Source organism: Onychostruthus taczanowskii, unplaced genomic scaffold (assembly GCF_017590055.1).
Source record: "Onychostruthus taczanowskii isolate IOZ18803 unplaced genomic scaffold, ASM1759005v1 scaffold60, whole genome shotgun sequence".
Taxonomy (NCBI): Eukaryota; Metazoa; Chordata; class Aves; order Passeriformes; family Passeridae; genus Onychostruthus; species Onychostruthus taczanowskii.
Window position 1 is genome coordinate 3804687 of NW_024503680.1, and position 22084 is coordinate 3826770.

Consider the following 22084-nt stretch of genomic DNA (forward strand, 5'->3'; position numbering starts at 1 on the left):
GCAGTGCTGAGGAAGGGCAACACTGATCCTGTGGCACCAAGAGCTGCAGTGAGGGAAGGGGAAACCACCAGGTCTGGAAATGCCTTCAAAAACCTTCCCTTCAGCTTCCAGAGGGGAAGTGAACCTCACCAAGCAAGATGAACCAAGGCAAGAGCTCAGCTGGAAAACATCAATGACAGCATAGAAACTGGTCCAGAAGGATGTGTGGGCTGGTCCCACTGGTGTTTACTGAGCTGCTCCCACAGGCTCAATGGGAAGGTGACAGTCTCTTTCCTCAGATGCTTTTCCTCTTCACTTCCAAGTCCAAAATGTTTTTGCTTGAGGAAACCTCTGTCTGGTTAATTCCTCCCAGCAGTTATCCAGCCCAAGTTTTTCTCACAGCAAGGAAAGCACAAAATCAAGCCCTGGGAAATCAAGACATGGTCAATCCCTTAATTCCCTTTAGCTTCCAATCTTCAGTCACTGCTTAATCAGAATCCTCAAACAATAGTTCTCATGTGTGTGATGGTGATACCTACAGATAGTCCCGAGGAGTCCCATGGGAGGACCACAGTGCTGCCAGGGACTGTTCCTCATCCCAGCCTTGCCAGTGAGCTCCTTCCTTTCCCATGCAGAGCTGAGCAAACCAATACTCAGTGACCCTTCTTGCTTTTGTCCTAAAATGAGATGTGGAACCCGAGGTGAGCTCCCAGGATGACTGAAGCTGTACCAGCAAGGACCGGGGAGAGCAGTGCTCAGGAAGCAGGAGCAATCCCATCTGCCATGGAGGCAGCTGCCCCCTCTGGCACAGCAGGGAGAGCTGGCTGCTCCCCCTGCTCCACAGAGGGCCAAGCAGACACCCTGAGCCCACGCTGCACATCTGGAAGTGGGATCCATTAAAACAAACCCTATTACATAACAACAAACATCTGGAGCCTGTTACCACTACAATTTTAGTAAAAATAGGGGTTTTTTTGATATGATCTCTCCTAAGAATGTGGCAGAGGGGCTGAGAGCCAAAGTCTTCCAAGAATGGCTGTAACTGCTTTTCATAAAGCATCCCCCAGCTCCTGCTTGGGGCAGGGTTGTTCCCTCTCCATGCACACACCGTGACTGCACACTGATGCTTGGAGGCACAGAGCAAGGTTTCAGGGTGAATGCAGGTGCAGTGCTAGAGTTTCCTGGATAAGTCTATAGAAAATAAACACAGTTTGCTTTGGAGGTGCTTAGATACTCCAGGGATGGGTGAGTGGATGGATGAGGGAAGGAAGGAGAGCCGTGGTTTGCAGACAGAAGTGTCAGTGCTGCTTTTCATAACAACCAGAGTAAACAGCCACTTACTGAAGTGAGGAGTGCTGAGCTCCTGCAGCTCCACGTCTCTGTTCTGCTGACTTTCTCTTGAGTCTCTGCCCTTGCAAGCCCAGACACTGCCATTATCCTGGCTGCACAGCCTCCAGGCCGTGGCTTTGTCTCCCTCAGCTTCCATTAGCTCCTCACAGCCAGTCAGACTCACTGCCCTCCTCTGCCCATGGCCACCCCCAGGCCCTCTCTCTGCTTCTGCTGTCCATCAGCTCAGCCGGCCACTTTGTGTCCATCTCCCCTGTCCTTCCCCAAAGTCAGGACAATGATGGGATCAGGGCTTTCCTGCCAGCTGTATTTCCACCTCTTTGCAGACTGCATCTCCAAGCACATCTCCTCCTTCTCCGTCTGGTGGCTACAACAGGATGGTCTCTGTCCGTGCACCCTCTGGACTCTGGCTTTCTGTAACCCCCCTGGTCAGACATTGATTCTCCTGAAGGCTCCACCCTGCCCATGAGCTCACCAGTGCTGAGCACCAGATCATGGCAAGCCCAGTGAGTGCTCGTCTGGGAGAAGCAGAGGAAATCTTGAGCTGGCAGTGGCTCAGTTGGCAGCTGCCACGCTCCTGGAGCCAGCTCAGCAGCAACACTATGGAAAGGACCTGGAAGGTCATTTGGGCACATGCATTTGGTGTTAAATATTGAAGTGCTGTTGCTAAGGAGACCTCAGTGCTACCAGCCAGGGCGAGGGGCTAATTCAGGTGCCACGGCCAAGATCCGGCCTGAGCATTCACCAGTTGTTCTTTCCGTAGGTTTTTCATGTTGCAATTCCTGGCTCCCCCAAAGCTCCTCAGCTGGTCCAGGCTATAACAACTGCCCAGAGCTGGCCCTGCAGCCAGGAAGGTTTTGCCTGGCTCTGTCAGATCCCAGGCAGAAGCAAGGAGGGTTTTGGCTGCCCAGACAACATCAGGCTGCTTCACTGGACCAGCACACAAGGAGTGGAAACTCCCTGCCTTGCTGCTGATCTATCTGCAAGAAAGTGTTGGAGAAATACTTTCTCCAGCTTTTTAAGGGAATGGTGGAGCTGGCTCAGGATGGATCCTGGTTGCTGGAGTCAGGACACAGAGAGGGTATTTTGTTGTTTTGTTCCTGCATTGATGTGCCAGTCCTGAGGACCCCCAGTGAACGTGCAAGAGTGTGTTGTGTGCTCCTCTCTCCAGAGCATGGCTGGAAAAGTTCTGGAGCAAGGAGAAATGAGACATCTGACCTGAATGCTCCCTAGCCTCCTGAATTCCTCCCTGGGTCATTTCCCAAAGCAGGAGGGCAAGGAGAAAGAAAGTGGGTCTCCACTTTGGACTGGAAGGGTGAATTTCAGTCTGGATTTTAGGAATTGTGTTGGCACAGTGCAGTGGAAGCTCTGCTTTCTGTACAGGGCTGGAGCTCAACATTAACATCCTTCATGCCTCAGAGCAAGGCTGCACCATTTCCTTCCACATCAGCCTATAAAAAACACAAATTCAAACTCGAACTCTCAGGTTTTTTGCCCTTTGTGCCAGGCAGACCTCAGTTTTCCAGAGGTTGTAGCCTGGGTAGGTTTTGATCTCATCTCCAGCTAATGCACCTTTGGGGAAGTGCACCTCCTTGCCAGAGCAGAGGGTTGCTGGAGCCCTCGTGCAGAAAATGCTTTTCTTTTGCCTGAACCCTGTCCTTGCAAATGGAGGTGCTGTTTTGGCTGATGTGCAGCAGCCAGGAGAGGTTCAGGCCAAGCGTTTTGAGTCTGACAAAGTTAAAGGCAAATGAAATCAGAGCCTTGTAGCTAGAAGTGTCAGGCTACATCCATTACCAGTTCCACCTACAATAAAAACTGCTGGAAATTGTAAGAATGCTTTTTTCTTTCCTTTTTTTTTTTTTCTTTCTTAGTTTTTTTTCTCTTTTCTTTTGGAGACTCTCACCTACTCTGCAGTCTCTGGCTAAAATCAAAGCAATCCAACTCTCAACCTCATTTCCCACATGTACCCTGTAAGCATCCCAAATGGGCAGTGCACAGCTTCTGACAAACTGAGGGCAGGAGGAAGCAGGAAGAGTGGGAGATGAGGCAAGGACATGGTGCCAGGCTGATGTGAAACTGGTGCCTGATTTTGGTTTCATCTTTGCAGCCATCGTCTTGGGAGATGCTGTGCAGCTGCTTAAGCCTGGAAAACAAAAGGTCTTTCTTTTCCATGTTATTATTATTATTATTATTAATATTACTATTAAATTTGCAGATTCAGACACTGGCTATTAATGGGAAATTCCTGCATGGAAGGAGCAGCAAATGAAGGCTGCTGACAGACTGAGTGCAGTTACACCATGTTATTATTATTATTATTATTATTATTACTATTAAATTTGCAGATTCAGTCACTGGCTATTAATGGGAAATTCCTGCATGGAAGGAGCAGCAAATGAAGGCTGCTGACAGACTGAGTGCAGTTACTCTCCTCGTGCCTCTCAGATGGCCCCTCTGCATCGCTCTCTGTGCTGGAGCTGCCTTCTCCTCCTGGCTCTTTTTCCATCCCTCCCTTCACATTTGGAAGGCAGTGTATGTTGCCTCTGATTTTCTACAATTTTATCAAAGAAAGATTGTGAATAAACAGAGCAATTTGGAGAAAAAACAGACTCAGATTAGCTTCAGTTTGCCTTTGCCTGGCCATTTCCCACTGGTGCTCTCCTCACCCACAGCCTGTGGATGTCGTTTCAGTTCTCCCACTGGAGAAGCAGCAAAGCTGCTGGTCTGGTGCTTTTCTGTGCTCTTGGCAGATGGTTCACTCTTGCCTCTGGGAGCAGCCCCTGGGACAGGGTGAGAGAAAAAAGGAAATTTCTGCAAGTGCCAAGCTTGGGGTAAGGAGCAGAGGCTGGTCCCAGATATTCTCCAAGGGCAATCAGGGTTCATTAATTGCTCATCCCACCCAGGAGTGTCTCCAATTTCCCCCCTCCCATCTTAGGTCCATCCCCCAAGAGGCACCAAGGCCTGAGAGGGGCAGGAGGAGCCCCCAAAACCCCCAGCCCCACGGACAGCACTGTGTTCCCAAAGGTACAACGGCCCCGTGTCCCTGCTCTGCTGGCACCCCTCAGGTACCCTGCACTGCAGTGGGACCCTCTGACACCCAGCTCCTCTGGGGTGCTCCCACATCCTTGCTGCAGACCAGCCTGGGCTTTCCATTTGGGATTGCTGCAGGAGGTGCCGTGGACAGAGGTCCCCCTTCCCCAGGAAGTCACACACCCCACATTTCTCCCAAACCAGCTCTGCCATGCCATGGGGACACAGCACTTGGCCCCGGTGCAGGAAGGTGCTGGCAGGCTGCCACAGCCCTGTCCAAACACACAGAGACATTTGGCCTCAGAGTGCTGGAGCAGGAGCAAACTCCCAAGAAGAGCAAAAAGTCAAGACACTGATTTGCAGATACTGTTATGAACCAAAGCCCAGAGCTCTGCTCATTGTAATAACTGACATAATCGAGGTCATTATTTATACAGTATCTGCATGAACATTTGACACTGGGAAAATACTTGCAGTTCCTGAAAGACTGGCAAATTCTAGCACGAGTGTTTATTCATGCAGAATCTAATCCAGAAAGTCACTTTTGTTTCTCAGAGGATGATTTATCTGATGGGAGCATGGACAGTGATGGGCAGGCAGAGCTCAGCCCTCACCCAGCTGAGCCACGCTGGCAGTGCCTGCCCACTGGAGATGCCTGCATGGGTGGTGGGGATGGAGATGATGCCTCTCATTTGTCCCAATTGCCTCAAAGCTCCCTGATCCAGGGGAATAGCCTCTGGAAAACCCCATTGTTTTCCCTGTTTGTAGGATGAATCCATCCCCTGTAAGGAGAAGGAGAGGTGCTCCTGCAGGTCACAGCCAAAATGCCAGTGGGCAGCTGAATCCCATCAGCCCCAGACTGAGGTTGCCAGCAGTGATTTACTGCAGGGAAGATCCTCAAGGAAATAAATAAAAAGAAGGAGATGGCCCAAAGGTGAGGAAGAGAGACCTGATGTCTCTGCCAGAGCCCTGCACTTTGGATAAATATTTGAAGTCCCTGTAAACAAAGCTCTCGCTCGGGAATGGGGAGAAGCACTTTCACTTCTCCCCCAGCAGGCTGGGAAAGGCGAGCACGCTGGCCAGCAGCCAGGCAGGGATGGAGGTGACAGCGGGCAGGGATCGCCAGCAAACCCAGCTCTGACCCTCCTGTGGGTAATCCTTGTGGTCTGGGATGGCCTCGGGGTGATGGGACCCTCTTGGGTCCCCTCTTTCAGCACGGGAGCACACCCAGCCCCTGATGCAGCCTCACCTCCAGCCTGAGACAGGAGGCACTGGGTGAAAACCGTGCCCAGGGCAGAGCAGAGTGCAGGGCTTTAGCTCTGTGCCCCTGTGAGCCTTCACCCCCCAGAGAGAACAGCCCCATGTTCCTTCCCCTCCTGCACCCCCTGTGCACTTGGCCCCTTCCCACTGCAGGGAGTTTCCATTGCTCCTCTCAAACCACAGCCCCATGCTTGGGAACCTGAAACCTGTATTTGCTGGAGAGAAGAAAATCAGATTGTAGGAAATGCAGCACATGAAAAGAGACAGGGGGAGAAGAGGGGGGAAAAGCAAAGCCACTTTTTATTGCTCATAGAATCTGTCCATTTTCCATGGCTGTCACATCCCCCTTCCACAGCCAAGACACAATGGAAAATATGTTTGATTTTTTTTTTTTTCCTGGCAGGTACCTATTTCTGTTGGGTTTTTTGGTTTGTTTTTTTTTTTTTTTTAAAGGCACCATCCCTTCTCCCCAGCACCACATGACTTCTCCAAGAGCCCAAGGCTGGGTGAGAGCTGGGCTGTGTGGAAGGGAAGATGAGCTGCTTGTTTATTGAAGGAAATGGCAGGACCTGGTGGGTAGAGGGGGAGCTCCCAGCCAGAATCACTAGTTCTGCCTTGTTTTCCTCCACCTTGCCCTCTTTAAAGACATTATGTAATTGATAAATAATAATTATTATTGAATTAGTTATATTGCTTAATTAATTTTTACATTAATAATTAATTTTATCTCGTTCTATCTATGCAATGGGAGCAGCCAAGCATTATGACACCCAGTCCCAGCATGGCTCAGGAGTGGGGCAGAGCTCTCAGAAGGATAAAACTCCTGCATACCTTCAGCCACATTAAAAAAAGAGAGCAAAAGGTGTGCTTGGCACAGGGTTTGATGCTCTCCCTGGCAAGGACCAAGAGCATCCCCAGCCAGGGCCATGCCAGGCTGCCTATCCACACAGAGATGGGTCCAAGCCATGACCATGAGCACAGACTGGACCTGCACCCAGAGAGGAGAGAGACTTTTCCTGCCAAAGACCCAAATTAGAGCAGACAAGCACTGGGAAATGGCCTTTGAGGAGCCAGGGTGGAGACAGCAACACTGAATGTCAGCCAGGCAGGAGGGGCCAGGAAGGGGGAGGCAGCAGAACCCCCAGTTCAAGGCTGGACCAGCCCCACCAGCATCTGCCTGTGGCGAGGAGCCTGATAAAAGCACAGAGGACATGGGCACATCCTGCAATGGGCAGGATCAACACCCAGGAAAGAATAAGTCTGGAAAAGCGTGAAACATGGGAACTGCTGAGACAAAGCACAAGGTTAGAGAGGGCTGAAGGCGAGCGCTGTGTCCTGGGCAGAGCAGTAAAGGCAAAGAACTCTGTCACTGTCCCTGTGGGGCTCTGCAAAGAGCACCTCAGTGTCACAGCCCGTGATTGCCCCAACAAGGCCACTTCTCCAGGGTCCCCCTTTCTAGAAAAAGTGGCAGAGCAGAACCCATCCAATGAGACCTCACTAGGAAGAGGTGAGGGTGCCCTGGCCTGGAGAGCCACCAGGATGGACTTGTGGATTGTTCCAAACTCAAACGCTTCAGCTGCTATTCTTTAAGAAAAATTTAATATTCTTCGTGGAAAGCAGCTGCATTTCTATTGATTTAAGCCAAACCTCACATGTGGGATAGCTGGCACAACCAGTCTCCCTCCTGATGCTCAGAAACAAGCATAAGGAGGAAGAACAAGGTAAAAGCAAAATAACAGATTTTGAGTGTGGGGTCACTTGTTTTGCTCTATTCCCTCTGCTTTCCATTTCACAAACTTCTGGGAGGCAGCTGGGACCTGCTCCCATCCCGGGATATAAGCACAGAGGTGATGATGTTTCAACCTCCGAGCTGAGTAAAGGGAAGGACCGAGCTGCCCAGGTTTTTCCTGCTGAATTCCATTTGGGAAGACCGCGTGTAAGGGGGCAGAGCGCGCAGGGGGAGCGGAGAGCTGCCAGGGCAGCGAGAGCCGCTGCTCGGCCCCGCAGCTCCGGGAGCGCCCAGAGCTCGGAAACAGCGGCCAGGAAAGCCGGGGGGCTGGGACCGGGGCACCCTGCTCATGTCTGTTAGGAGAATTAATCCACAAACATCAGAGGTTTATGTCCAAACAGGAGACAGACGAGTCCTTTGACTTTATTCGAATAAAGGGAGAGGCCATGGGCCATTCCCCTGGGGTCACTCAAGTTTTTGGAGGATGAAGCTTCCTTTTTATCCCAGTTTCCCGGCCACATTTTCCTTCTCCCTTTCCCCATTGGCTGAGGTACATGAGAGGTACAGACTTCCCGATATGCCTGATACCAAAGATTTCCTTCTAATGTATAACCCTCCCTTTTCATTTTTAATTCTTATGGAATTTAGGGTTTTCCCCCATTGTTTCTTTCATCTTTCAATGTCCAATTACATTTATCAGCAAACCTAAAGATTTATTTGTAAAAGCAAATCTCTTTTTCCATTCATCAATCAGTGGAATCCTTCCCATTGTTTCTTTTCTCTCCCAGTGCTGGTTTTATCTCCCAGCAGACCCACAGCTTGTTTGGAAAGATAAATCCACCATTGCTCTCATGTCCTGCAGCCAGAGCCCTGCACAGGCACAAGGATGCTGCTGGTGCTGGGGCTCCCCGCTCCGGGCTCAGCCGGGCCGTGCCAGCCCCTCTCCATCCTGCCCCGGCCCTGAGCACCCTGCCCGTGCTCGGGGGATGACAGCGGGATGTTTGCCAAGGAGGAAGCCAAAGCTTTGCTGTGCTTTTCCTCCCCGCGGGGATGGCCGGCGCTGCGCGCAGCCGAGGCGAGGCGGGTGCCAAGATCCAGCGCTGCCGGGCCGGCCAGATGAGCCGGTTTCGAGTTTCAACCGCAAGCCACGCGAAGGAAGGAAAAAAAAACCCCAAGGGCTAGTGAGACCATGACCTGAGTTCAACTTTGGGGGCTGGTGTCTCTCCAGTCCTGCATCCCCCCTTCCACCCTCCCCATCCCTCGGCCCTGCGAGCAGGGTGCTGGAGGGGCTGTGGGACTCCGTGGGGCTGGTGCCCTCCCCGTCCCGCTCCTACAGGCTGATGACACAGAAAATGCTTTCACTTTAAACAGAGCAAGGCCCTCGCTGTTGTGGTTCCTCCCCAGCTCCCACACTCAATCGATTTAATCTTCCAATAAAACCCTTGCAATTCTTTTCGGTTTTTTCTCCGTTTCCCTTCCCGTTTGAGCAGACAGAATTAGATCCGTATCTCTCCAGCAAGACACGGCCTCCCTTCCACCCCGTAGCTGTGTGATCTGGAGGTTACCCGCAGCAAAGGGATGCAGGGTAACAGCGCTGGACCCTTCCTTTGCCCTCGTCAGCTACCTGGGGCTGCTCTAGCACTGGGGAGCCGAAGGAAATACCTGACATTCCTTCGCCATGCTCTCATTCCTCAGGCAGACCCCGCACAGGCCAGCTCGCTGTGCTCCCGTCACATTCTGCAGGGAGATTTTCTCTTTCCAGACACGCCGCGAACTCTGCCTGTCCCCCCGGGCAGCCAGGCAGGGGCACCCCGCGGGGGTCCCCACAGGCTTTGGGAGCTGGCAGGAGGGACCCGGGGATGCAGGGGACACGGGAATGTCCTGCGGCTGTGCTAGGACACGCTGGGACACAGGGACCGTGCTGGCAAGGGAGCGGGACGAGAGGAGAGGAGAGGAGAGGAGAGGAGAGGAGAGGGTTTCAAGTCTTTATTTATATTTTTCCCTCTGCTGCTGCTGGCCAGCAGCTGTGCACAGCTCCTCCAGCATCTGGAGTCTCTTGGCCACCGGCGGGGGCTCTTGGAGGACGTGTGCTCTCGTGCACACGCTGAACTGCGGCACCCGGGTGAGGGAGGAGCGGGGGCTGTGTCAGCAGCGGCTCCGGCTCCGGCTTTCCTTCTCCCGCCTGGCAGATGCTGCCCGGAGCTGCCTTCCACAAAGGGAAGGCTGCCAAGGTCTGCTGGGGGTTTGGTGCAGTCCCCGGGCCGGCTGCAGGGCTGAGGCAGGTGAGCCAATGGGGCCAAGCCCAAATTTCCATCTCCGGCCCCATTGCTCCGTTCATGGTTCCCAGATGTGGGAGGCAGTGGCCAGCATGAGGAGCGTTCCTGCAAGGTTTGGGAGAAGCCCAAATCCCCGGGAAAAGCACAGTGGGGAGAGTGGCTGCTGCTGGCAGGGTGTTCAGAGGTGGAAAATTTCCGATTGCTTGTACCAAGCACCTGGGAAAATGGGGAGAATCCTCCAGGCTTGTGTAACAGCTATCATGAGAGCTGGAGGGCAGCTGAAGTGGTGCTGAAGTTTGGGACCCTTCTACCCTTCCAGCCACAGCACCAGCCATGCCCACCTTCTGTGTTTGTGTAGGGGGGAGGTGTTTTGTGGCCCATGGGTTGCTCAGCTGTAAACAGCAAAATAAATCGTTACCCCAAGTTTTAGAGGGATTTCACACCACCTGAGCCATGCTGCCCTTCCCTGCCCCACGGGGCCCTTGGCTGCTCTGCCCCTGGCAGGGGGATGTGGTGCAGCTGCCCACGGGCACTGGAGCAGGGCAGGAGCCACTGGGAAACCTCAGCTCCCTCCCAGTGCTGGCGCTGACCGAGCAAACCCTGGCTGTGCTCGCCTTGGCTGGGACCACGGACTATTTTTGGAAGCTCTTGAGACTTCCAGGGATGGAACTGCCTTTTTTTCCCCTTCATTCACAGACGGGGTCATTTTGATTTGTTATGTGTTTGTGCATGGGGTTTTTATTGTTGTTATTGTTTATTATGTCCTGCCTTTTATTCATGGCATCAAAGAAGCAGAACTGAACCACAGCGGAAGAGGGGAAGCTTTGGAACTGCCTGTTTGGGGGAGCAAAAGCAGCCAGGCTGCCAACACAGCGGGGACATGAGTGTCTCTGCCATCAAATGTCTGTTCTTGCTATCCTGCTGTGGCACTTGCCAGATCCAGGGATGCAGAGGGAAGGAGGGGAGCAGGCAGGTTTCCACCTGGGCCCCAGCCTGGTTCCAGGCTGCCCAGAGGGATGCTGTGGAAACTGTGGCTTTCCAAGAAACCGGGCTCAAGGCTGAGAGCTCAAAAAAGAGCCAGTCTGCCTCTGACTGGGGACATTAGATTACTGGTTCCCTTTGCCACCAGCTCTAAAGTCTCCCAGCCCTGAATATTTCTTGCTGGGGTGCTGCCTGCTCCCTGCTCCAGGTTCCACACAGGTCCCATTTCTTGGGAGCTCCTGATTCTGCAGGAATCTCTCCAAAACACAAGTGCAGCTGGATGCAGCAAAGGACCCAGAAAGAGCTAGGCCACAAGAGGCCAAACTTTGAGTAGAATTTGACCCTTTCTCTATGCTGTGGATCAGACCTTGACCTCTCTGGTGACAGCAATGGAGGGCAGAGAGAGCCACCTGCTTTGTGACCTAGTGCAGATGGTGACATTAATTTGGATGTCCCAGGACAGCCAAACCCTTGGCCTGCCTCAGAAGATAGCTAATTCCACTAGGGATCCATGGAATGCTCCCAGGGATGCGATTCCTCTTGCAGCCTTGGTCACAGCTCCTTCATCCCTGCTGGGCTCTACAGCCTTCCCCAGGAATCCCCACCTCCCTCAGGCACACGTGGGGAAGGCAGGAGGGCCAGAACCTTTCCCATGGGATCAGGGCTGACTGGCTCTGCAAGCCCCAGCCCTCCTCCTGAGCTGTCCCCATGCAAAGGGTTAATGCAGGGCATGGCATCACCCTGGCTGGTGCACAGGTCCTGACCCAAGCCAGGACACCAGGAGACTACATCAGGTTTTCCTTTTCCTGGGGCTGGCTTGCCCTTTCTTTGCAGTCCCTGCATGCAGAGGTGCTCAGGGGGCTTGCAGCTGCCCAGGGATGAGATCCCCCAGCTCAGCCAGCTCAGCAGGGTCACGGCCAGCGCGGTGCCTCGCTGCTGGGCTGCTCTGGGCTGCCTGGGAGCCGAGGCAGGAAACATAAAAACAGGCTGGGCTGTGCTTGCCAGGGCTGGAGCTGCAGGGGCCCGGGACTGCCACGTCTGTGAGCAGAAACAACGGGGCCCAAATATGCTCCCTCCCCCTTGCCCCCCCCATCCTTCCCTGTACGGCCCCTAGGCTCACAGGAAAAGGGAGGAGGGGGTCTTGGGGAATGTTCTGGATGAATCTCAGGGGCACACAGGCTCAAGCTCAGCCAAGGAGCAGTGATGGACAGCTGGGATCCCACAGTGAGAGGAGTGGAGATTCTTGGGGGTGTCTGCAAATATGCTCCCCTCTCTGCTGCACTCTCCTCGTCCCTGACCAGCACTCCAGCCGGGCATCCAGCTCATCTCCACTCCCAGCCACACATGGTGGGGACAGTCCTGCACCATGTCCCAAAACCACAAGATTTTGTACCTCCACAGAAATCCTGTCCTCGGTGAAAAGTGTCACGGGGGTCCCTGGGAGGGGAGCACTGAGGCTCCTCACAGCTAAGGGGGTTGGAAATGGCAATGGAGCAAGTTGGGCTGGCAGGGAGACCAGTGGGGGCAGGCACTCCACAAGGAAAAGCAAAACTCCCAAGCTGTGTCCGCAGGGCTCTGTGACATGTGAAAGTGTTTATTTCATTGGATGGGGATGGAAAAACAGAGCCCCAGCAGAGGAGGTGGAACGAAATCTCCTGCAACAAGCCCTGGCTGGGAGCTGCCAGCTCCCACTCCTGCAGCACGCTTCTGCTGGGACCCAGCGCCGGAGGTCCGTGGCTCCCAGCCCCTCCAGGGAGAAACAAAGACCAGGAAAGGGCAATAACGATTCTGCCAACAATTAACACACTTGGGGCCATGCTCTGCTCAGGTCACCCAGTGTAAAGCTGTGACTGGCAGTGTTTCTCCAGGGAGGCTTTTGTTTGGAGAAGCAAATGCAATAAAATAGTTGAAATCTCTCTAAAATAGTGTGTTGGAATGGACACAGGGCAGAGGGGAGCAGCAGGTAAATCCCACAGGATGGCATTACATGAAGTCCTGTTGAAGTCTTTACAGCTGATGGAAGACTACCTGGAGCATCTCTGCACCTCCCACTTCTCCAGATGGGCTGGCAGAGAAACGCTGGCACAGGACACCTGCATTCTCAGTAAGGGACATCAGACCACGGGCCACTTGCAAGGCTCTTTCCACCAGAAGAGCTCAAGGTGCTTGGTGTGTGCTCGGAGGTGAAGCCTTGGAGAGGAAGAGCCAACTGGGGCCCACTGGGCTGGGCCTTGCACGGCCCCAGCAGCCGCTGCACCAGCAAGGAAGAGTTACGTGACTTTCCCAAGCTCCCCAAGCGACTCATAGACAAGGCCAGGCCAGATGTCAGAATCCTGACTCTGGGACTGAGTGGTCTTGGGACCTCCCAACTCTTTGAAAGAGCAGATGTGCTGAGAACCAGACTTGGCATTAGTGTCCAGGCTCAGGAGGAAAGAGAGGAAGGAGGTAAAAGAGAGATAATGCAACAGCTTTGAGGTGCTGAAAGGGCCCATCCAGGGTTCAGAGGTCAGTTGTGTTTCTGTTTTGCCTTTTGTACATGAAAGCAGTCAGACGAGAGGCTCCAGGGGAGATATGCAGCCATGCTCCTTTCAGCCTTCCTCACACAATCCCAACACTCCAACCCAGCAAAAAACTCCTAGAGAGGAGAAAGAGCAGTTTGAGAAGACGTCAAGCACCTTCATTGCCTAATAAATTCCTGGCTTCTCCTCTGGGAGAAGACTGGGTCCAGTGGATGTCAGCAAGGGGGAGTGTGGGTAATGTGCAGAAAGGGAACAAGGCTGAGAACAGCCTTCATTTCCCACTGGCTGCAAAACAGCAGCTACGCATATAAATATATGTGTGCATACATCTATAATGTGTCTGGAAACTCACAGGGAGATCTGGCCAGCATGGCTCCACATCACCCCACCAGACACTTTACAGAGAGATCTGCACTGTAAAACTATGTGGGATGGATGGGATGGGATGGGATGGGATGGGATGGGATGGGATGGGATGGGATGGGATGGGATGGGGGCTCCCAGGCTGAAAAACACTTTTTGGCCCTCACCAGGCTCCCAGTCACTCCCCTCAAGGGCCACCCGTGCCTAAGCAAGCAGATGATCTCACATTCCCAGCTCCAGCACAGGCAGGTGAAGCTCAGACCTGCCTTCCCTGCCTGCTGCTGTCCTCATTTAGATGGGGAGACAAGGGAAACCAGGATAGAAGGTGAGGAGAAAGCAAGGGATGATTTTCAAGGAAGAAATTTTTTCCAGTGAGGGTGGTGAGGCAGTGGTACAGGTTTCCCAGAGAGGTGGAGGATGCTGATCCCTGGGAACACTCAAGTTCAGGTTGGAGGGGTTCTAAGTGACCTGATCTGGTTGCAGGTGTCCCTGCCTATGACAGGGAGGTTGGACTAGATGGTCCTTAAATGTCTCTTCCAACCCAAGCCATTCCTTGACTCTGATGGAGCTGACCAAAAAAACATACAGAGCCAGTTGTACTTTCTGATGTTTGTTTGGAGCAAACCCCTCAAGAGCACCAGATCTGTTGGGGTGCAAAGCTTGAGACCTGGCACTGGCAATGAAAGAAGTTTGTCCCTCTGTGTGCTGCACTCACAGAGCAGAACACATTCTTTATTTCACGGGCTAGCACAGCCCCCTCCCATGCCTGGAGCACGGGCTTTGCTCAGCCTGAGAACTTCCAATGGATGGGAGAGGTTGGTAGCTCAGTTTCCCTCTTGATGCTTTGGCCATGAATCTTCTCAGTTTCCCTTATGGCCACAGGGTTGGGAAGGGAAAGGTGGAGTCCTGGAAACACCCTGGGGATGGACAGAAGGCCAAGAAAGTTTCCAAGATGGAAGCCATCCAGCATAAATATAAGCATTGGGCATGTGTGTGGTCTCCATATATTAATGCTACTAATTGGCTTTAAGGGGACATTCCCAAGACCATGGTCAGGCCCCACAACCAAAGTGAGCCCACATGATCTGGGTCCAAGGGAGGCCAGTTCCTCACTGCCCATCACTCACTGCAGGGTGAGCAGCTGAGAAAAATCCTTCCTGACACCTTCTCCAGAGATTTCCCTCCTGCTCCCTCCTCAACACCCTCCAGTGATATCTGCCCCTGTCAACACACACACACTCGTTCGAATGCTCGCTTGCAAAAGAGAAAAATCTCCGAAAGTAGCAGGTGTCCTTAAGTCCTGTCAGAATCCATCAGCGCTGTCTCTGGGGCTCGGCTGGCCCTGGGAGCCTGGCCTGACCCCGATCCAGCCACACCGCGCTGCTCCCTGCAGCAGGGCTCTAATTAGGGCTTGGCAAGGAGCAGCGCCAGCACAGAGGAATTCACAGCACTGCTCAGTCCTCTTGGCTGCCCCATCCTGGCAGCAGGGCACCCACCTCCCCCAGGAGCATCCCAGGGATGCTGGGCTGCCAGCACTGCCCACGGGGAGCAGTGGGTACCTGAGCACCGGGTGGTTGGCAGATGGGCACCCCCAGAGCCACGGGGGCCCGAGGTGCTGGTGGGGAATGACGGCAAGGAAGGGGCTGAGTGTCCCCCGGGGAGGGGAACGGGACGGTCAGACGGGTGTCTGCTGGGCAGCTGTTTGTTTTCTCACCCAGAATTAAAGGAGCACGATGTGTCAGGGAAGATCCCTCATTCAAACAGAGTCCACTGTAAATCTTCAAGGGCTGGACTGCCAAAGAGATTGAAAAGGGGTTAAGCACTCGTTTCTCCGAGGCTGACAGAGTTCAGCGCATGTAGCCTTGGAGGTTCTCCAAGTAGCCTGATGTTTTATGTCTTTGGGATGTTTTTGTCTTCCTTCAGTTGTATTCAGTACTGGTATTGTGTTTATATCAGCAAAATTCTGGATTATTGCCTCTTTTTTTTTTTTTTTTTTTTTTTTTCAGCAAACATCTGCTGCTTCTGCTTGTAGCTCATTGTACCACTGCATCCTGCCAGCGAGCAGCAGCTCCAAGTAGGACGTGGGTGGCAAACGTGATGCTCCATGGCAGGCAGAGGAGTTCAGCAGAGCTCAGCCTGCCACTGTTCTGGGTGACACAAACAAACCTGCTCCTTAGGAAAGGTACTGCTGGATTCAAACACAGAATGAGGTGAAGCTTCCTGCTCTGATGGATTGCAAAGCCACAGGATGGAGAGTGTGAGGAGAAATAGCTCTTGAAGTGCATTTTGGTACGGTCCCAGAGGATCCCATGGCTGGAAACTTGGTGGAATCACAGCCCAGAGGAGAGGGGCTGGGCTGGCAAGTGGTCGTGTGGCATCGTCCTGCATGCTGATCTGCTTGGAACCAGGCATGCAAGGAGGCACTGCTGCATTATTTTACACCCAGCATTCCAGCAAGGGCTCCCCAGGGACCTGGTGCCTTGCTGGGTGATGGCACAGCCTCATCTGCTGGGGCTCCCATCCCCGCGCAGCTTCCACTGCCAGCCCCACTCGTCCCAGCTCTGCTGCCGATCCTCTGCCCTACAAATCCCTTCGCCACCCCCTCCCAGAGCAGCTGCGGGAGCATGAAGCCACCAGGAGCCAAGGGAGCCGTCACCCCTCCCGGCCACACACACCACCCTGCTGCCATCCCCTGTTTTGCATCCCGAAACCGGCACATGAAGAGGAATGTGGGCAAACACGGACCGCCCCAGCCCCCTCCCATCCCAAATTCCAATGAGCGCCAAAGAGAGGCCGCTGGTGAGCGGGAGCAGTTTCAGTCAGCTCCGTATTTACTTATGAATTCCAGCAAAGGGGCGACAAAGGTGCTGGAGACCTCTCACCAGCCGGGCTTTTCACCGCTCACACCCCAGCATATCCTCCCACTGCCCAAAGGAGCAGCTCCCGGTGTCCCAGGTATAGTTTCCCTCTGCTCAGTCATTTTCCCTTTGCTCCTGTCTGCCAGTGCCTCTGCTCACCTGCCTGCCTATCTTTCCCTATCCCTTTCTGCATTTGCTGGATAAAGGGTTTCTACATAAGAAAATGCAATCAAATCAGAAGAGAAATGGAAAGAAGCAAGTAAAACTTGCTAGACAGACATTTTCTGTGCAAGATCAAGGGCCAAATTCTGCTTTCATCACACTGGACAAAAATCTGGACAACCTCCCCTTGAATTAATGGCATTCCTTTGTAAGGGGAACAGAATTTCATTCATTTGCACCTCGTACAGCAGCAGAGGGGCCATTAATCCTTACAGCTTCCAGTCACGTCTGCCCCAGTTCACAGCTCCAGCCAGTCCTGCATGGGAAGTCCCAGACCATTTTCTTGCATCCTTCCTTGTCAGCTCATGATAAACAGCATCTCCTCCAGATCCCAAATGTACAAGCACACTGAGTGATTACATCAGCCCCAAGCCCACTCCACCATGGGAAGTCCTAGATCATTTTCTTGCATCCTTCCTTGACTTGTCAGCTCATGATAAACAGCATCTCCTCCAGATCCCAAATGTACAAGCACACTGAGTGATTACATCAGCCCCAAGCCCACTCCAATAAGATAAAGTGTAGCTTGCATCCAATTTGGATAACTCCACATTCCCCAGCGGGCTCTCTCCTCTCGTGCACAGCACTCAGGAACCACAACCTGGTGTCTGCTGCGAGGTGTTCAACCCACCACCATCCCTCCCTGGAATCTGGGGATTATTGGTCCAGTTTCCTGCCAATCATTGCTGGGGGAGCCCTGTTGAAGCAGATGCTCAGAGCTGCTTCTTGGGGATTATTGGTCCAGGTTCCTGCCAGAATCACTGCTGGGGGAGCCCTGTTGAAGCAGATGCTCAGAGCTGCTTCTGGGAAGAGAGGTTGCCCTCACTCCATGCCAATTCCACCCTCCCAACACGAGTCACAGCCCTGGGAAGAAGGTGGGTGAGTGCTGGAAACTCTAATTTTCATCTGTGTATCTATAGGGAGAGGGACCAAACTACTTTAGAGCTGAAGTTGGCATCAAAGGCTTGGAATCTGTTAAAGCAGTAGAATTTCTGCTGCTGTCCAAAAGGAAGCTCCAAAACAGACAGCAGACAGGTACCATGCTGGCTGGGGGTGTGTTGGAGTGGTGCCACTGACATGAGGGAGCTTTGCCCATGTGTTAGGCAGGTGCTGGGCGTGCTGTGCAGGTGCTGCAAGGCCACAGGAGATTTAGTCTTGTGCTCTCAGGAGGTGTCTGACCCCCTGTGTGGTGCCTTCAGCCCACAGCTGCTATGGATGGGAGCACCAGACCCTTGGCAATGTTGGCTCTTTCACCCCAGGAACATAAAGGTCATCAATTAGGAAATGGGACACAGAGTATGGGAGAATGAGCCCCACACCCAGCACAGAAGGTCACTGAGGAGACCTCTTCCAAAACCTTGTTCCAAGCCTGCCCTGGGCATATGGAAGGAGCCAGGCTGGCACAACCAGACCCAAAGTCCCACTGATCACACTGAAACCCCTCTGAGATGGATGCACTTATTCATTCACACCAGGGGATAGCAAATCAATAATGATTTTATAACGTGGACAAAAACTTACATCTCAGCGTGTCTGCAAGGATAATGATCAATAATTTTATCAAAAATGATTTTATATAAAATCAATAATGATTTTATAACGTGGACAAAAACTTACATCTCAGCGTGTCTGCACTGAAAGGTCAGCAAGACACTGCCAGGGAGTGAGGAATTCCTTCTTAGCACCTCTGAAGAACCTAGCAGAGAATGCAGCAGGCCAAGCTGGCATCTCAGCAGTACAGCTGCCTTTCAGACTCCCTTCCCAAGGCATTGGAGTACCTCAGACCTTGGGAGTGGCTGTGGGATTAAAACAAGGGCAGGGGGATCTGGCAATATCTGGGAATAATGGTTTTCTGGGCACTAAAATGAGCTGTGAAAGGAGAGCCTGCCAGCCTTTAGAGGGGGCTGGGGTGCAGATGGGGAGCAGGCAAGAGAACTTCCTTGCTTTACATCTCTGGGGCTGCTGAGAGCCCCTGGGTGCATAAAGCTCCAGCTTCCTGCCAGGTCTTAAACCTTTGCAGTAAGAAAGGTTTTTAAAATAAGCAAATAGAGGGAAATCCTGCTGTTTGCTGTCTTACTGTGGGAAGTGCTTGGCACAGGAAGGAGCAGGAGCTGGTGGCAGGCCAAGCTCTGCTGCGGCATGGACCAGAGGAGCAGCTCTGCAGAGAGGCTGAATGCTGCTGCAGGGCAATGGAGCTCAGTGCCTGGCTGCCATGCTCTGCTCTGCTTCTGCAACCAGCATTTCTCTGTCCTGCAAGCAGGGAGCAGAGGGGCAGAAGTCTCTTACCCCAGCAGCCATCCAGCTGAACCTGTGGACATGGGTTCCTGTGCTGGGATAGAAGGAGCTAAACGGGCTTTGGCACAGCACCTCACGTCAGTTCCCCCATTTGGAGCAGTTTGATGTTGACACACCACTGCAGATATGCTATAAAATTAGAGCAAGGGTGGAGGACAGCATCCCCTGAGCCCCACAGCATTTTCCTTCCAGAGCACAAATTTGGTTTGCCTTATTAGAGTTGGGGATCTGTGAAAAATGAATGGGAATAAGCCTGACTGACCCACTGGAACCCAGCACTGTGCTGGAGCAGCAGGAGCCAGCCCTTTTAGGGCTGCAGAAATGCCTGTCCTGAGTTCAGTGGGATGTGGCACAGTGATTTTTCTGCCCTACAGAAGCAGTCATCTCAGGCAACAGCCCACAAAATGGCTCTTCTCACAGAAGCCCCTCACGGTATTAGCAGATTTGGATGGGGAAGGGGGTCCTGGAGTTCCTGTTGGGTTTGCATTGTCCGCACAGCTGGAATGACCCAGTCAATTTACACAAACTTCTCCAGACACATGCTGGGGTTTATGCTCTACTGGCATTTGCATTTCTACAGTCTGGACTTGGGCTGGGAACTTTTATTGGGTGGATTCTAGTAAAACAGAAGGCAAGGAATAAAAATAACTTTTTCTGGGCTGTGTTGATTGCTCTCACACCGGCAGAAATCCAGGTCAGCTCTATTGATTCTTAAGGAGTAACTGGGTTTATGCTGGTGTAACTTTGTCCCCAGAGCTGCATGAAATGTTCACAGCAAAAACTGAAATTGCATGGAACTAGCAGAGCTTCACTATTGGGGTTTCATTACAAATTTGAATCTCAGACCGAGCTTGTCAAAGAATTCCTTAAGGTTCGTGAACCTTTCAGTCAAGCCTTGGCCCAGAGTCAAACCGAGCCCAAGCTGATTTATGGCTTTGCATGGAAATAATGTGAAATCAGTGGGTTTTGTTTGGTCTCTAAGCTGAAGCTCGATTCTTGCAGCTGAGCTTGGCTTTTGAGAGGTCAATTCTCTTTGAAAGATGAACTCAAACCTGAATCTGCAGTGGGAGCTGTAGGAGATGCTGTCAGGATTAAAAACACAGGCTGGATTTGCAAGGGTAATGAGAGGGGTGATTCCTACCCAGCCCTTCGAGTATGAAAGAGCTGTGCTGCTGCTCCATGCTCCGAGCTGGGCAAGGAATCAAATGCAATTCATTAGGACATAAGGGCATGTAAGGATCATTTGATTCAGCTGGCTGCTGAAGTGAGCTAAGTACTATTAGTCCTAATCTCCGACAGTCCCTGTGACAGCCTCTTGGAGAGGCAGGAGATAGCAGTGCTCCTCTGATACTCCACTTCACACTTCAGGGCTGGTGCAGCTCCTGCTGGTTATATATTGCCTGTGGGATTAGGGTCTGCAGGCAGCAGGGAAGCAGTTGACAGTGTGGTTTGGCAGCACAGGCCTCCTCCCCAGCCAGAGCCAAAAGCACAGCGCTCACGGCAGCCCCGGAGGAGAGGCAGAGAAACTTCCCTTAGCTGTGTGGGGCCACGCTCAGCTCCCAGGCAGCTCAGCTTGCTTCTCTTCATGACCATTTTGGGGTGAAGGAGGCCAGGAATGGACCTTGTTCCTGGAGCTAACGTGGAAATGGCCATGCCTTGGTGGTACCAGGGCCCAAGAAGGGCAGTGTCACCCACAGCGCGGGCCAAATCCTGCTGTGGCACAGCTGGGCTTGGGTTTGACCACCTCATGAGAAGACCTGTGGTCTCTTGGCAGCAAGTGATAGAGCCTAGTGTGGGCTGGAGGGAGGAAGCATTTCTGCCCCAGAAGGAGGACAACAGCAGCCCTGGACCCATGGCACGATGTGGCCTCTCCTTGAAGGCTGGTGGGATGAGGAACATCTCCTCTGAGATGTGCCAGTTGGGTGCCTGTGTTTTTCAGAGTGGTGGTGGTGTTGTTTTAGTGCTCTGGTGATGCCTGGGGCACCCAGATGCAGTGAGAGCCCTGCATGTCCCAGCCCTTGCTGGGAAGTGCTGTCTTGGCTGTGTCACTGGGCTTGTCACCACAGAAGCAATTTTCAAATTGACTAGAAATTAGGAAAAGAATCTTCATTGAAAGGGTGGTCATGGATTAAAAATTGTGAAATCACTGTCCCTGGAAGTGTTTGAAAAATATCTGCATGTGGACCTGGGGATGCAGTTTAGTGCTGAACATGGCAGTGCTGGGCTGACAGTTGGAACTGATGATCTTAGAGGTGTTTTCCAAACTCAACAGTTCTAGGATAAATCAGGAGCTGTGGTCTGCTGGGAGGTTCTGCAGAAGGCACTGAGATACCCCAGGCAGGGTCTGAGGAGCCCCAGACAAGGAGTTGCAGCTGAAGAGCTGGGCCATCCTCACCTGCTCAGGGAGCCGTGGCCTCAGTGATGGAAAACATCCCCAGAAATGGGACCCAGCCCTGGGGCACTAAAGCCAAACCCTCCAATTCCCCAGCCCTGTTTGAGCAGCACCACGAGCCTTCCTCCTGCAGGACTATTTACCTCGGACCTCTTGGATGGCTGGATATGTTCTTACTTACATTTGTTGTGGTTTTTCCTTTGAATGTATGTGACTGCTGTGTCTGGTGGCTTAAGAGCAGTCCTGTTGGAGCATTTTAGGTACTGAGACTCCCTGGCAAAACCGTGTTTACCTAATCTGAGACTAGAGAGCAACATGTAATCTTCCTGGGCAATCACAGCTAATGAGTGGAGCTCACATGTTAACTTTTGGCCAGCCATGCACAGAGCAAACAAGCCAAAATGAGATTAATTGAAAATCAGTTGAAGGGACTTGACATGTGCTCACAGAGATGGCCCAAGCAAAACTAAAGGCGAAATTCAATGGATAAATAACTCATTGTGAGTTATTTGCTCGGCTCTACTTAAGTGGTTGATTATGTGGGTCTTTGGTTAATTGACTTATTGAGTGGCTGGCGTGGGTTTTTGGCTGCTCGCTCACTCCCTGCACGTTTTTGCTATTAATTCAGCTGTTTGATGGAACAAGTAGTCTATTGTCTGTTTTTTGCTGGCTAGGTTGGTGTTTGGTTAGATGTTGGCTCTTGGGCTAATTGAACACATCTGCTGCTGGCTGTATGGTGGCTTGCTGGGTTCATCACTGGCTCTTTGTTTTGTTGCCTGTCTGGTGTGTTGGTGGCCCAGTTTGTCACGGGTCGGATGCGTGCCTACCTAATT